At 37.2% G+C, this 15,733-nt stretch overlaps 1 long non-coding RNA gene across 1 annotated transcript in view; it reads right to left on the reverse strand.

Moving 5' to 3' along the window:
* LOC108444702 overlaps positions 1-14,036 on the reverse strand; it is a 21,090-nt gene extending 7,054 nt beyond the window's left edge. Inside the window, exons 1-3 of the long non-coding RNA XR_001859335.1 lie at positions 13,817-14,036; positions 12,834-12,954; positions 8,224-8,324 (exon numbers count right to left, since the gene is read on the reverse strand). This is a non-coding gene — a long non-coding RNA (uncharacterized LOC108444702). The remainder of the gene's footprint in view (positions 1-8,223; positions 8,325-12,833; positions 12,955-13,816) is intronic.
* Between the last annotated feature and the right edge of the window lie 1,697 nt (positions 14,037-15,733).

The following is a 15,733-nucleotide window of genomic DNA, read 5'->3' on the forward strand; positions in this document are numbered from 1 at the left end:
ACCATCTGCTCTCCTTCATCACTGCTTGGAAAGGATTTTGACCTTCATCAGGCATTGTGGAAACCTCCCTAAGTTTTTCACTATCAGAAAGTCACAGCTGAGCTCTTTGAAGCCTTTAGAGCTGAGTCTGCAGTTTTCCTTCTACTGCTTTAAATACTTCTCTTAAATGTTTTTACCTGGTATGAAATAGATATGACACTTCAGTTTGGATTTGGATTTATTTTGAAAACTAAAGTTCACATGGCCTGAAAAGATGGCAGAAAAATTATTCTAATTCATCACAATCTCAGTAATAATGGGATTTTCTGCTTTTCTTCTACATTGCTCTGACAAATCCTTTGTTAAATTTGATTTTTTTCAAGATTACGGCCGTATTTTGAGATCTTTTTTGCTGCATAAATAGAACAATCAATAAGCTTTTAATGAAAAAGTGTCTTATTACAGTATCTTCCTTCTCCCTGAAACATAAAACTGCTTATTTTACATCTAGAATGAGACCTTTGCTACCTTACAGGGGTCTTTCCAATGACCTATTTGTTATATTGTAGTTGATTAGACTTAATCCAGCACTACTGAAGTCCTTACCCTCTTGGTATTTGTGCACCAAGTCATGCATAAAGAGTTTTCTGGAGACTGAAGCAAATATCTGTGTCCCTTTGACAATGCATCTCCATTTTTTAAAATATTTAAACCAGCTTCACTTGGCAAAGCTATCTGCTTAATAATATTATTTAGGTCAATTTCTCTCAACTTATTCTTACTGACTAAATATATCAAGAGGGAGCGTTTTTAGACTGCCAGCTCTTCAGAACAGGAAAAGCATTAATTCTATAATGTCAGGAACAACAATGTTATGATCTTTGTGCCCTGCTGTTAATTAAATAAGGAGCACTGTCACAGAACACAGATGGGTAAGTATGATCATAAGTTAGCACTCTGCCTGTTCCTCCTTCTCCCTCCATTATTTATCGAAGTTGTTTGGATTTGTTTATGAAAAAAAGCAATGACAACAAAGTTCTATTTTTTTCCTGAAAATGACTGCAGAACAAGCTCACATTGCTTCCCTTTACGTTAAATATAAGCAAAGCTGAGGAGAACAAAAAGCCATCTCCATCAAAATTCAGACCATGTAATTTATCATTTGTGTATATCTGTCCTAACAGTACTTTTCCATCAAAAGCATTGTTATGATCACCTTATGTGCCAGAACAGGAAAGAGCAAGTATATCTTAATAATTTTTTCCCTTTTGACATTGCCCTTTGAAAGTTAAAATAACCAGTTTTCACTACTAAACACTAACATACAACTTCTATAAAATTAAGGAGAAAGTAATAAATTTATATGGAGGAAAGTTCAAATTTTGTATGTGCCGACATGTTATGGGGGTAATCCTAGATTTAAATGAAATCAGTGTAAATTTACAGCAGGAACAGACAGAGACACATGGATCCTGACTGGATGTAGGTCTCTTGCAGGTGAAGCAGAAGAGAAAGAAAGGAAGAAAAAATGATGGTACTTAGAAATTTCACAACTGACATTTTTGGATGTACGTAAGGCTGCTCAGACTTTACTGGAAAAAAGAAAGTAAGTGTTATTTATCCACCTTCACAGGGAAAATGCACATATCTGAGGCCCCATCCCCTTCAGTGATGCCAGCAAAAATTTTGCCATTGATTTTAGCAAGAGCTGGACAGAGCCTCAAGGGACTGATGACATGAACATGACTGTCCTGTTCCCAGCCTTATGCACAGTCCACAGTGAAAAGAAGGTCTTTCAGGATGATTTTTTCAAGAAGGAATGCCTGCATTCCCAATTAAATATTTTGACACTCATTCTGATGAATTTAGCAAGGAACGTTGCTATTAAATGTATTTTTCTCAACAGCCAGATCCCCAGATCAGCATTGTACTTTTTGTAATTATTATCAGCTATTGTATGCAGCATTTCTTTCTCCCCTTGCCTTAGTTATGACTCATTTTCTCCTCATAAAAAATAGTGCAGTTAAACAGTTCATTAAGTTTCTCCCTTTGCTGCTTGAGATGGTTTTTATCTATCAAACTGCTTCCTTTAGAAAAACAGAAGCACATTTGTGTTCTATTGTGTGAATAGATACCTGTGCAAGGACAACTAAAATATAAGTGTAAAAGTGTGTTTTATCAGCTACAAATAAACTGTCTCAAATACCATTGTCATCACTATGGATTTTCGTTACACTTGCTGTAACATGATTGTATTGCCATAAAAAAGTCATCCATGCTAGCTACGACCAGGAGAAATATTATCCTGTTAAACAGCAAGAAAACACAGCTATAATTACTTCCTGGGAAAACAAAACCAACAAAAATATTTATGCCATAACAAAAAACCCAAACCAAACAGGAAGAAACAAAGAAATCAACCTTCTTTGTTATAAACTAGCAGTATCTGATTTCAAAAATCCTATTTAATTCTACTTGCTGTCCTTCTCTACTGGTTTGATACACAGAAAAATCCTTACACTGCTGTTTTACATTGAGTTACAAGAGCTCAAGTTCAAACATGCTACAGATTTTGCAGTTCAAATTCAGATTAAAAAGAAAAAAAAAATCAAACCAAGAAATCCAACCACACAACATGCTCCACTCCACCCCTCCCAACTTGTCTGGAAAGAACTGTCTCAGGAAAACTTGAGTGTAATAGGATTCCTTATACATCTGATGCTTTGCAGCACTCTTGCCAGACTGTTGAGCTCTTGGGTTTTGTTTCCTCTCTGGGTTTCATCACTGAAACCCAAATGCAGCCAACGGAAGAGTGCCAAGACAAAGGTCTTTTGGCTCATTCATTAGTACCCTGCTAAGTGGCAGTGTCAGGAAGTCTGCATGGGGTGGGAGGACAGGAGGCAGCAGTGGCAGTGAAAGAGCTAAGTATGAAATTAGGATGTGTTTACTTATCCCATTATGATAGGCTCCATTTACAAATGCTTAGTTCACTAAAACTTAGTTTCAACTCTAAACCAGTGAATTCCACACAGAAGCTTTAAAAATTGTCTTTACCAAAAAAAAAAAAAAGAAAAAAATTGGAGTTTAATCTTATTGCAATTTTTCAAAATTTTCTGTGATTTTTCTCTGTGTGTTGGTGGGGTTTGTTTGTTTCAGTTTTGTTTGTTTGTTGAATTGTGAGAATTAAACAACTGCTGAACACCCAGCAAAAGGAAAATGAGAATCAACAGCAGTCAGAGGACCAGAGGACCAGGCTTGTTTGTCAATTATGATTTTAGAAGTTACTCCCTTTTATTTGAGTATTCCAGTGGCCAAATCATATAATGTACACAAAAGGTCACAGAAGCTTCTAAATGGATAAGCTGATGTCTTTCATGTGCCTTGTGGTATTTGGAAAACAACAATCTTCAGAACTTCTCAGCTGTAATTCTACTTCTCTGCATGTATCAATTATATTGTAAGTTGCTATTGTCACAAATAGCTTCTTCTCTGAGCATCTGTTGCTTCACCCACAGCAACTGCCTGCACACATTGCTCTGTCTGTGCTGCCAGGTGCTCTCATCATCTTAAAATCCTTGTCTGACAAATATCCTTGAGGATTGGAATTACATGATCTTTAAGGTCCCTTTCAACTCAAACCATTCTATGATTCTATGATTAATGAGAATTCTAGATGTCTTCCCCTACAGAGAACACAGTCATCTTTACTAGACCTGCTGGTATTTTGGACTTGTACTCCATTTCCTATACAGGAGATATTTTATTACACTAAATGGTAAGTTAGAGGGACACAGCCCTCAGGTAGGCCAGCACTTCTCTTGCTCTCTGAATGCCTTCTTTTTTCATACATTTCAGTCTACTAAGACAAAATTGCTGTAAGCTTCTTTTTGTAAAGTTTGAATAAGTTGGCCTGGCCTTAAGCTTTCATGGAAGCATTACGATTTTTCACTGTGTGCTGTCAGAAGTTTTTGATCTTGCAAGTCACACCTCAATATGTTTGAAAACAATTTTATTTATATGTAAACACCTTGAAAATGCTTTGCACTGTGATCTACAACAGTACATAATTCTCTGGACCGTAACAGTTCAAAAGCAAACCTACCGGCTCTTTCTGCACAGTCAATAAAAAGCCAAGGAAAAAAAAACGTGCAAAACCCAAAAACCAAAGCCAGACAGCTCCCAAACATACTTCCACTGATTTTTAAGATGTAACATGGGGCAAGACAGTCTGAGACAAGCATATATATATATATATATATATATATATATATATATAACATTTGCTTTATATTATTTTCATGCAAACATGAAGTTTACAAGAACAAAATGAGTATGGCAGACCCCATTTAAGAACAGAGGTCAATTTCTAGGCCTAAGATTCTAAAACTGAAGACTTCAGCTTCCCAAACACATCTGACCACTATAAAACAAGGCAAAGGGAGTCAATTTTGGATCAACAACAAAACTGGCTCCATCACCTGCCTGGAGCTTTCATTTTTTGGGAGGCTTTCCTCACCACCTCCATCACTCACATATACAAGGTAGGATTTCCTGTGTTTTGCCTGCCCACAGGAAACCAGACTCACCCTGTTACTGACTTCTTGTCCCTTTCTTCCCTCCCACCCTGTTACTGACTTCTTGTCCCTTCCAAACCTTCTGGATCTGGGACACAAACTCATTTTAAGAAGCTGCATTTCTTCAACCACAGTCAGCCTCATTCCTCAGACCTGACCTAATGAGGGGATAAACATGGTCCAGACACACACTCCAAGAGATGCCACCACACTCTCTATTCCATGCTGCTGGCTCCAGCTCTCGCCAGAAAAAGCAGCTGCTTGTCACTTCCTACCCTCCAGCACAGGCCTTGGCTCAAAGCCACCCTCAAGTAAAAAGTCTTGCATTTGTAAATGGATTTAACAAACTGCTTAGCGATTCATAAGCATAACAAGAAGGTGCAACATCTAAACAAACAGCACAGAATTTCATCCATTTCCTGGTGGTTTTCTCCCCCTCCTCTGCTCAGTAGTAGGTTTGTATTTTACAAATGAATACACTGTTTCCTTGCAGCACTGCATATAACATCGTATGCAAGAATTCTACAAAGTTGACAAAAGCTTGTGAATATGGTAATAAAAATCTTAGTATTTTTGTAGTCACAGCAAGACAACATTGACATTGCTGCTTATTGAGCATCCAGCTTAGTTCATGTGTGCATTTAAATTTTAGGGGCTGCAGTAAGTTGCCATACAGTCAACAGCATTTAAATCCCATGTAAGCCCTTTTCTCATTCAGACTGTAAAGCATCTTGTATTCCTAATCTTGCCTCCAAAATATTAACCCTTTCCATTACATATAACGTTTTACATACACACTGTATGGAGCACAGAATCATAGACCCATTAACATCAGAAAAGACCCCCAAGATCATCAGGTACAACCTTTTACTGCTCACCACTGTGTCAACTAGACCAGAGCACTAACTGCCACACCCACTCTTTTCTTGAACACCTCCAGGGATGGTGACTCCACCACCTCTCTGAGAAGCCCATCCCACTGCTTAACAACCCCTTCTGTGAAGAAATTCCTCCTGATGTCCAGCCTGAACCTTCCCTGGTGCAGTTTGAGGCCATTTCCTCTTGTCCTGTCACTGGCTGTCTGGGAGAAGAGACTGACCCCCACCTGGCCTTTCAGGTCATTGTAAAGAGTGATAAGGTCCCTCTAAGCTTCCTTTTCTCCAGGATAAACACCCCCAGCCTCTCCTCATGGGAATCTCCAGACACTTTCCCAGCTCCGTTTCCCTTCTCTGGACTCGCTCCAGCCCCTCAATGTCGTTCTTAGGGTGAGTGGCCCAGAACCAAACACGGCGCTTGAGTTATGGCCTCACCAGGGTCAAGTACAGGGGGACAATCACTACCATGGTCCTGCTGGCCACACTACTGCTGATACAGGCCAAGATGCCATTGGCCTTCCTTTTGAAAATATAGCCAAAAAAGCAATTTATTATTTCTTAAAAATAGTTGAATGAATGAATGAATGAATAAATGAATGAATTAATGGCAAAAGGCTTGCTTCCTTCCATTATACAGCTGCTCTGTCCCTAGTAAGAGAACTAGTACTTACTAGTTCTTACTAGGGAACATATCCCTAGTAAGAGAACCCATAGATAATCCACTATAACCATTGCCAGTCTTTTGAAAAGAAATGGGAAGTTCTTACCAATTTTGTTTCCAGATCAGAGGTAGAGCATCCTTGTAAAGCTCCTCTTATGATACTGACCATATCTGTTTGCTTTTATAAAATTCATTATAGATGATTAGCTGCATGGATTTGGAAAGATACACTACACACAATTGTTTTCAATTCCAAGAATTCAAGAAACACTGTTTAAAAGTGCCCCTACAAGTGTTTATAAGAAATTCCCTTCCATCACCCTTTCTTTTTTCTTTAGAGTTTCAGAATAAATTTGGGGAAATGAAGAATTTTAAATTCATTCTAACTTGTTCCACAACGTACAAAGCATTTATACAACCTTGACATAAATCCCACTGATTTTATTTTAAACAGATTTTTTGGAACTAAATTCAGGTTGCCTAAACAAGAGCAGCACCTTGGATGTCATCCTTTTTTTGTGTAATAGCAAACTTAAGACTTCCTTGAAAATTCTTAAGGAAACATATGGATAATTTCACACAGAAGTGTCACAAACCAAAGCCCTACAGAGGAAAGTAAAAAGAAACAATATCCTCTTCTCTTCACTCATCCCATTAGAATAGCAACAGGATATAAACTAAGCAAGAGAGTAATTGGTCATCCTGATGGTAAAAGTCAGCAAAGAATTACAACTTTACAATATTATGGTAACAGAAGAAAATCACAAAACTCCACTCTAATTTGCTACAAAGGTAAAGTAAAACTTGTCTTATAAAACTAGACAATGATGTGCAATTTCTACCTTTTTTTTTTTAAGAGTATACACAATAGAATCTCATTATGCAAGTCCAAAATTGCTTGGCAGCGATTTGAGGGCAATGTGCTAGGGTTTGTGGTGAGGGGAGGAAGAGAAACACCAAAACACAGGATGTTACATGAAGGATCTGTAGTGCTATGTGCTTGATTTTAATCAGTCAGGGTAACATTGACATCACATAGTCCTGACTAAAATCACTACTTACTGCTTTGTAAGTGTAGTACCTTTCTCTTGAAAGCACTAGGAATCTGTGCCTTTTGCAGTCTGCCATGTGTAACTCAGCTGAGTCCCACATAATTTCATGTATCTCACCTTCTAGTGACTGGAGGATCCAATGAGTGACTTTGAATTCCTTTTCACCAAGAACACCCCAAACACTCACTGCAAGCAGCACTGCCAGCAAGAGTGCCAAATGTGCTGTTGTTTACAGTAGTCGTCACCACTGTACCCCGGGAGGAGAGAGCAACCCTTTAAACAAAGGCCATTCATAACTTCCACATTTTTAAGGTTTGGTCAGTCCCTCATCATTCTCCCCTGTACCCCTTTTGAGCTACATTTTCTGCAGGAGATATACAGGTTTACAGTGGGAGCCCTTCCCACATTGGCACTGCTGTGACTGCCCAGCTGTGAATTTTTGTTGTTTAAAGCCCATTCTACAGTCTGCGCCAGCATTCAGAAAAGACAGTGTTGTCATTAGCAGTTGTCCTAAACTGATTTAAAGTGTGCCCCAAATCTTCCACATCATTCAAAACTCACTACACAAGCACTTTCTTACCTCCATGCCACCATCTTCCACCACACTCAGCCATCACATTACCTTCACAGATGGTCATGCCTACCTCTGTTTGACAGCTTGTATTACTCAGCTGTGTTTAATAGCAATCTTTAGTCTTGAAATAAAACAGAAAAAAATAAAAGCTTTGCTGACACCACCTAAATGAAAAATAAAGAGATCTTCAGCATTTTGAAACTAGGAATATTGCAGAATTTTTAAAAGTATTGTTTTGTTGGGTTTTTTTAAATACCATTCTAGTTGGGAGTATATTTTCTGAATTTATATTCTTCCTACATGGCAAACATTCCCATTCATCAAAGATAAAAACTAATTTTCAGTGATCAACATATCCTGCCTGCTCGTTTGGAGCTGCCTCCAACTGTTACACCAAGGAGACACTTTAACAGTGACAGAAAGATCCGGCTGGTGCTCCTCCAGGAACCGGAGGCACTGGAGAGCACGTAATTACTGCCCAAGTTCTGACCACAATCAAAACACTCACCATACCCTGGTTCTGCTGGGTGCTGATAACAGAGCAGTTCCACCTCACCCCTGCAGCCCTCTCTAACCTCCAGGGAATTCCACACCAGCTGGTATTGAATCCTGCAAGGATAGCACACAGCAACACTCATAACTGCCTGTGGCTCATGAGGCCATTTGCCTGTTAAAACTAATTTGTTTGGAGAGCTGCCAGGAATCTAAACTGACATTTCACTAACCCCACTGCTTGTGTTAAAGGGGCAGCTCAGCATCTGAGAGAGGCTAAAATTTTAGCTAACCAGCATTCAAATACAGTTGATTTAATTGAGAAGGGAAAGTGCTTTTAAGAGGTTAACAATATCTTTAGGAGCTGTTCTAGTTTGAAATCCATAGGGATAGGCACACATTTGTTTACTCTAACAATACCTTGAGCATTCACTTCTCTTAGAGTGAAAAGACAATTAAAAAAAACAGATGTTACCCTTTTTAGTAGTCCTATTTAATATGTCAAATACATTATTTTGTCTGAATAAATATTGTAACTAAGAGTTTGTCCAAAGAAAAGGGTGAAAACTAGACAGAGATGTAACAGCATTGCTTCTCAGACTGAAGACAGTAGTGAAACATTTGCTTTAAGGCCATTATACAAATTATTGGTGCATCCCAGTGGTTTCAGGAAGTATCAGAAGTTCTTTAATGTGACATGAGTGTCAGTGAACTCCCTAAAGTAGCACTGTGTTTAGTATTTTATAACAGACATTTGTTCCTCAGCTTGGAAGTCTACAATTTCGTCACAAAAACACTCTTGAAAAGCACTGCAGAATTGGATAAGCTAAAGGAAAATGCTGTATCCTACAAAATTCAACAGTTTACCATTTTAGCCAATAAAATTTTAGCTAATATAAGCAACTAGACTGAAGAAAGGAACTGGAATTAATTCAAGTCATGATGACAGGCTAGGACCGTGTTTATATTAAAACAAGAAAAAAAATTCCTTAATAAAACTCACTGATTTGGAGAAGCCTCTGCTTTCTATAAATCTATCCACACATTCAATACAACACCTTTTGAAAAAAAGGTTTAAAACATGAGAGCAGTATTCACTTTTGTAAATTCTTCCTGCTGCTATCTACCTCAGCTCTCCAGTAAAGTAGTTGGAAAGAAATAAAATCATACTGATGAGTAAGAAATACTACAGAAACCATAATTTAAAAAAAACCTCATCAATCAACCATATGCTGCTTCAACAGCATCTACATTGATATTGCCATGCTGGTAAATCTTGCCTTACAAAAGTAACAAACAAGATACTCATAGAACTAAGGTATTTTGTTATGCTTGCCTATCATTATTAAAGCTGAGGAGCAATCATTTTAAAAAAACTATTTATTGACTTTGGAAACAGAAATGGTTACACAATTTTTTTCTAGTCTTACTCATACAAAATAACTATGCTTCAGCTCTGGGCATGCTCTGCATCCAGCCTCACAAACGGCTATAAAAGTGGTTTGGAGAAAAACTGAATCTGATTGCAGTTTGTTACAGACGATCCAACAACATAGACACATTACCATGGCCATATTAATTGTATCTAACTTTGAATTTGGCTTGCTGAGGCAGGGATTGGCCCAATGACCCCCAGAGCCCTTTTCATTGTAAACTATGCTGTGATTCGATGAATGGAAACTGAAAACACATGGCAACACCTCTTTTTTTTTTTTTTTTTTTTTTTTTTAAGTCAATATATTATTATTCTATTCATAACTCAATAGTGCCCCCTGCTGATGTTTTCCTGCTTGGCTATTTGTATGGAAAAAGTGAGGGTATGTTATGGGAATGTGTTAACACTTTTCCTGCAAATGAAGGAAGGAAAATTGCAGAATGTTCTTGTTTCATATTCAGTCAGCACAGGGCAGAGAATGTAAGTGATCAACACCTTTACCAGGTCAGTTTGGAAACTGTCAGGATATTTAAGGTCAAAGCAGCTCTCTTCTCCCTCTGCCATTAAAATCCAGGATACTTCACAGCAGCCTTCAGAGATACAGAAAAATCCTACCCAGAACACATAAAAACCTCCAAAAAGAATTATCAGCCTTCCCTGCTACAAAAATAGAAGGTGTATGCAGGTAACTTGAAGGAGGAGATTTAAAAGGATATGATAGAGCAACCTCTCAAACCTGGAATATCAGAATTAGCAACCATTCATCTTCAGCCGCCTGAGCTGTAGTTTTACATATACAAAACTGTGCAAGTGATAGAAAAAAAAATTATTATAATCCCTAGTAAGGAGAGGATTTTGGTGTAATTTATTGTCATCAGCCTTGGCAGAGTGTACTTAGGAGGGCAACATCGGAACGGTTTTTAAGACACAGTTAAAAGGGATGTATATACAAAACAAACATTACAATACACAACAGAAAGGCAGCTTGTCCAAACACTTGTCAGGATTATGACTGGCTATTTTAGAAGTCTCTCAGTTGTGTGAGAATTAAATTTTATTAAAACTGCTATAAAGGTTTGCAAAAGAGAGTCGATGTTCTCCCTTCAAAATTTTCAGTCTACTTAAATTTAATTTCTAGGCAAAATTATTCCTTTTTCCAATTTTTAGACTAATTTCCAAGCTTTGAAGTGCTCTGCAGAAGTGTTTTCTCTTATTTTAGACATCATTGCTAAAACCAGCTATTTTTTCTTTTGTATTCCTACAGCCTCAATGGCCAGCAAGAGTTCCTGCTAAACTGACTGTATTCCCTAGTTAATCAGGAATAATAGCCTATTAGCAATCACCATGATTGAACTTTTCTGAGGGCAAGTTATACAAGTATTTTCATAATAGAGGTAAGATATTAGGAAAAATATTTGCAGAAATGACACTGCCGTTCACACGTACATGAACTCAAGGATTTCATGTATCCTTCATAGTGTTTAAATACCTTTCATAAACATCTGCTTGCAAAGAAATGGTCTGTTTACATGCCCATGGAAAATAAAAATTACACTAAAGAAAGGTAAACCCCCATCTTTTTCTGTGTACTGATGAATGGGACAGAACAGCAAGGGAAATTCAGGCTAAACTTTCTGAAAAAATCCAACAGCAAAGTTAAGCAATGAAACTGATGACCACAAGGGTTGAAAGGTTTCCATCACTACAGTTTCAAACAGATAATTATCAGTATTGTATTCCTTAGGTACAGCTACTGCACAAAATACACAGATAAATTAAGAAAGAGACCTGTTTATTTAAGATTATATTAGAAAACACAATGACCCTTGGCACTGTTAAAAAATGACTCAATGTTAGAAGAACATCTGAGTAAAAATGGATGAATCTGGTTTGTTGTTTGAATTGCATTATATTTGATTAAGACAAAGGAATTATGCCTAAACTAGTTAAAGGTGTTTCTCTTAGAAGTTTTGTGTTTCCAGCACATTATGAATTACCATACATGCACCCTGAAATTACAAAATAATCTGCTAAGGTGCAAAGGAGAGCCCAGTGAGATAACAAGGAGTCACTTGTGAAAGCTGTACCTCCCTTCATTTGAATGGTCTGATCTGTATGCATGTATAGTCACTTGACTGGTATAAATAAACTTTTACTCATACTTGCAGAGGCAACATAGTCTTGAGAGTTTCTTTACTGGCTTCTGAACCAACAGAATTCTTGACTGAGTTCCAGCAGTAGCTCTCTTAGTGCTAATGTGCAAGCCAGAAAAAACACAACTTGACTTTACTTCGCAGGCTGAGCTTGCAGCTAGGAATGGTTTTATTTATAAACATCCTGAAGCATGGATGGCAATTCCAGCAGCAAGGGCTACAAGGCACTAACAGTACCTGACTGCTTTGGCAAGTGAAATCAGCTCAGAACTCCAGGCACACATGCATGAGAGACAATGATTTCATTCCTTACATTATTCCATCTTACTCAATTTGGAGATGGTAGATATTGTTCTATTAAGCGCAAATCCCAGAATTTCCAGGCAGTTCACAAGACAGCATTTCTAGTGTAGCAGCTTGCTACTGCTGTGCTTAGATTCCATTAACCACATGGATCAAGAATACTAAAGCCAACATCTCCCAGTATAACCACCATGACTTATCAGGGAATACCAGTTTTAGAAGATGCTGTGAGAAGGGGAAAGGAATCCCTGAAAACCTACAGCTGTACTTTTTTTTTCTCTAAGTGTGGTTACCTGCTCCTGGGAAGTTGCATTTTACAGGTACTCAGTTAAGTTACTTTTAAATGAATACTTCTTGCTGCTCACACACCACCATTATCCCCTTGCCACATGGCTGTAGACGTTGAGCAAGAATATCTATGCAGAGCAATACCTGGAAATAGGCTCCAAATGATCTAGTGAACCATTCCTCAGAGTACCTCTTCCCCTGCTACATGGCTTTAGAAGTTGAGCAAGAACATCTACTCCGAGCAACATGTGGAAATAGGTTCCAAATGATCTAGTGAAACATTCTTTAGAGTACCTCCTTGCATCTTAAAATAACTTTTGCTTCTGGCTGATAACATTTACTGGTTCTCTTCCAATGTGAGGCCTTAATTCAAGAAGATTGCCAGGCTTCTGCTTAGTCCAGAATCAATGGCTCTACTTGCACGGATCAAGTTAATTGCAAACTCACGTGTTGATAGGAGATATGAAAACAGGCTTCAAGCATGGCATCCATCCACATCACTTCTCAAATCACTGAACAAAATGTCCCTGGCCTCCCAAGCAAAATGTGGATATAAACACATCAGGTGCTAGGCAGAAACACAAAACAGACATTTCTTAAATTAATAGCTAGATACACAGTGTGCTATTACATTGGAGTTTTAAAGTAATCTGATTAATGTTTTTCATCCACAATGTAAGATGATAAAAAATAGTTTTGCATTATTAGCAAGATGCATGTTAAGACATGACATAGAATCATTGGCATAAAGGCTAAGTTTTAAAAGTGCACATTTTCTTCCCAGGATGAAATAAATTATATATAATATTCCTACTTTACAACTTGTAATTAGATCCAGTAGAATATTAGTTTCCATCTTGAGTGGGAAAGAAATTATAATTATTATTTTTCTCTCCCATATAAAGATTTATTGTCTTTTCCCTGGATCAGAAGTTATTAGTGTGCCCAAGAAAAATTAATGACTTCTATCTGAAAAGTAAGAGATGTTAATGAAACATTGGGGACGAGCAAAATTAAAAGTAAACACACTGATGAGAACATAAAGTAAACCTTAATAAAGTCCCAGCATCTCTGATAATTAATGCTGTGGTTATGAGTAAATATTAGTTAAGCTATAGCTATGTATTCCAGCAGGGCTTCCAATAAGGTAAAGGAAAACACCCATGAATTCTCAGTTAATGAGTAGGTAAATAGATAGAAGAGTTAGATTACTTACAGTTTATTATTTTAAAGGTATACAAAATACACTGATCAATTAAAAAAAAAATCTTAAAAGGTTGGGGAGTAAGTTTTTAATAATTTTAAGAGTTTACTCAAAAAACTATTAAAGACAGGGGGGGTCTCCTGTTTATACCTTAAACTTTACCTATTCAGAACATCTACACAGGCAGGACATCCAAAGCATTAATGAATTAAAATATAAATCCTACCCAGGTTATGCAACATCCAGGACATTCATCCTTGTGCTCATGCAGACTTGGGTTTTTGCTCTCCAGGTTTTCAGGAATGTTAGAAATAGGCTTTATATTTCCAGCAGATTTCTGATTGATGCAAAACAGATTCATATCAACTTTACTGGTTTTTAACTAGATCAGTGGATATTTGCATTCATAGGCTATTGAACAGATCATCCTGATCTCATCTGGCAGGATAGAGCTCTGCCCACAAAAAGTAAGGATGTTGATCTGTTTAAACATTGTCACTTTCAGTGCTTAAATGAAAGTAGAAAAAGTTCTGTAAGAGAAAAAAAATAAAGGAGACATAGAAAAAAAACTAAATTATCAGAGAAAGTATTTTGGATGTTAAATACATGAAAATCAGGGTTTTTTTCTATTTAATTCCTATGTATGGAAGTCAGTATATAGTTTATATTATAAATCACATTAATGAAAAGGATGTTAGAACAACCAGTCACCTCCAGGAAACAGAGAAAGATTTGTTGACATATTCCCAAAAGCTTTCTTCATCTTCAGGCTGGTTCTCAGGCTTCATCCTTCCTGAGAATTTCAGCACAAGTGTTCTCTGTTATTTTTGGAACTGACTTCTGCACTCAAGTCCTTGCTTCTATAATGTATTTTCCCTTCCTTAAGCTTTCTGTTAAAAACTTGGGTTTTAGAGAGCATGCACAGATTTCAGAATGCAAAGAATTGTTTTAATAGGGATATAACACAAAGAAGATCTATTTTAAATAAGATGAAGTTCCTCCCCTACTTTCTAACATTTTCAAAAGTACCATTACACTATCAGAAGACACTGATTTCTACATTTATTCTGTAGTCTCTTCTTTCCATTTTCAGTACACAAGTAACATTATATTGAATAGGGAAAGTATTTTATTCTAAGCATTTTATGAAAAACAACAGTCATTATCAAATGCCAACATTTTATGGCCAAGTACCTGTCAAAAAACCCTCAAACATTTCCGGTATGCTAATTTTATCAAAAAGACTAGAGGATGATGAAGACACGAGATCTCAGTGTTCTTGGGTTAGCTACTAGTATTTCCATTGAAGCATTAATATGATTGAATGTGTTAGAAATGTACTGTTCATTTCAAAGAATGTGGTATCAGAACTCAAAAGTCCTCTTGGAAGAAAGCTTTGGCATGGAATAATCAGTGTAGTCTCCACCCCAAACTTTTGTTCTGTTTCAGTTTTCCTCTGTCAAGTGTGAGCTTTGGTAAACTAAGTATTTCTAAAAGAGAGAGGATACAGAATGGCAAAAATCCTGAAGTCATCATAAGTAAATTAATAAAAAATTAATATCTCTCTCTAGGTGTAACTCTGTTTAAAGTCTTAAAGACACTAATTTTTCTGAGCAAACATTCTATACTAAAAATCAGTGAGACCTTTGTTCTTTACATTTCAGCACTGCCATGTCATCTGATACCTCTACAGCCTTTTGTGTAATCCTCACTTGTCCTACTAATTGCTGACATGCATTTTAAACCTGTAATGCTGATGCATAATCCCTAAAAACAGCCTTCACCAGGAAGAGAAGGGCAAGGGGGAGAAAAATCGGCCTTTGCCCAGTAACTCTTTGTATATGTGATGCTTATCATCGAAAAAAAATCTATGATTGAACAACTCAGTGTTTATCAATCACATCTTCATGGGACAAGTAACACGTTTGACATGTTGGAAAACACTAAGCCACAGATAAAAAGATTACTCAATAGGAAAATGCAAAGCTATAACCAGAGAAAATACTGAACTCCAGAGTGTGAGTCCAAATCCTCTGTAAACAGTACGCTGGATAGTGACTGTGAATAGGAATCATCCTTGTGCTTGCCAGAAGGTGGCAATAATGATACTGTACTTGCACGGACAAATTTATATTTAGAAAGC

Source organism: Corvus brachyrhynchos, unplaced genomic scaffold (assembly GCF_000691975.1).
Source record: "Corvus brachyrhynchos isolate BGI_N302 unplaced genomic scaffold, ASM69197v1 scaffold281, whole genome shotgun sequence".
Lineage (NCBI taxonomy): Eukaryota > Metazoa > Chordata > Aves > Passeriformes > Corvidae > Corvus > Corvus brachyrhynchos.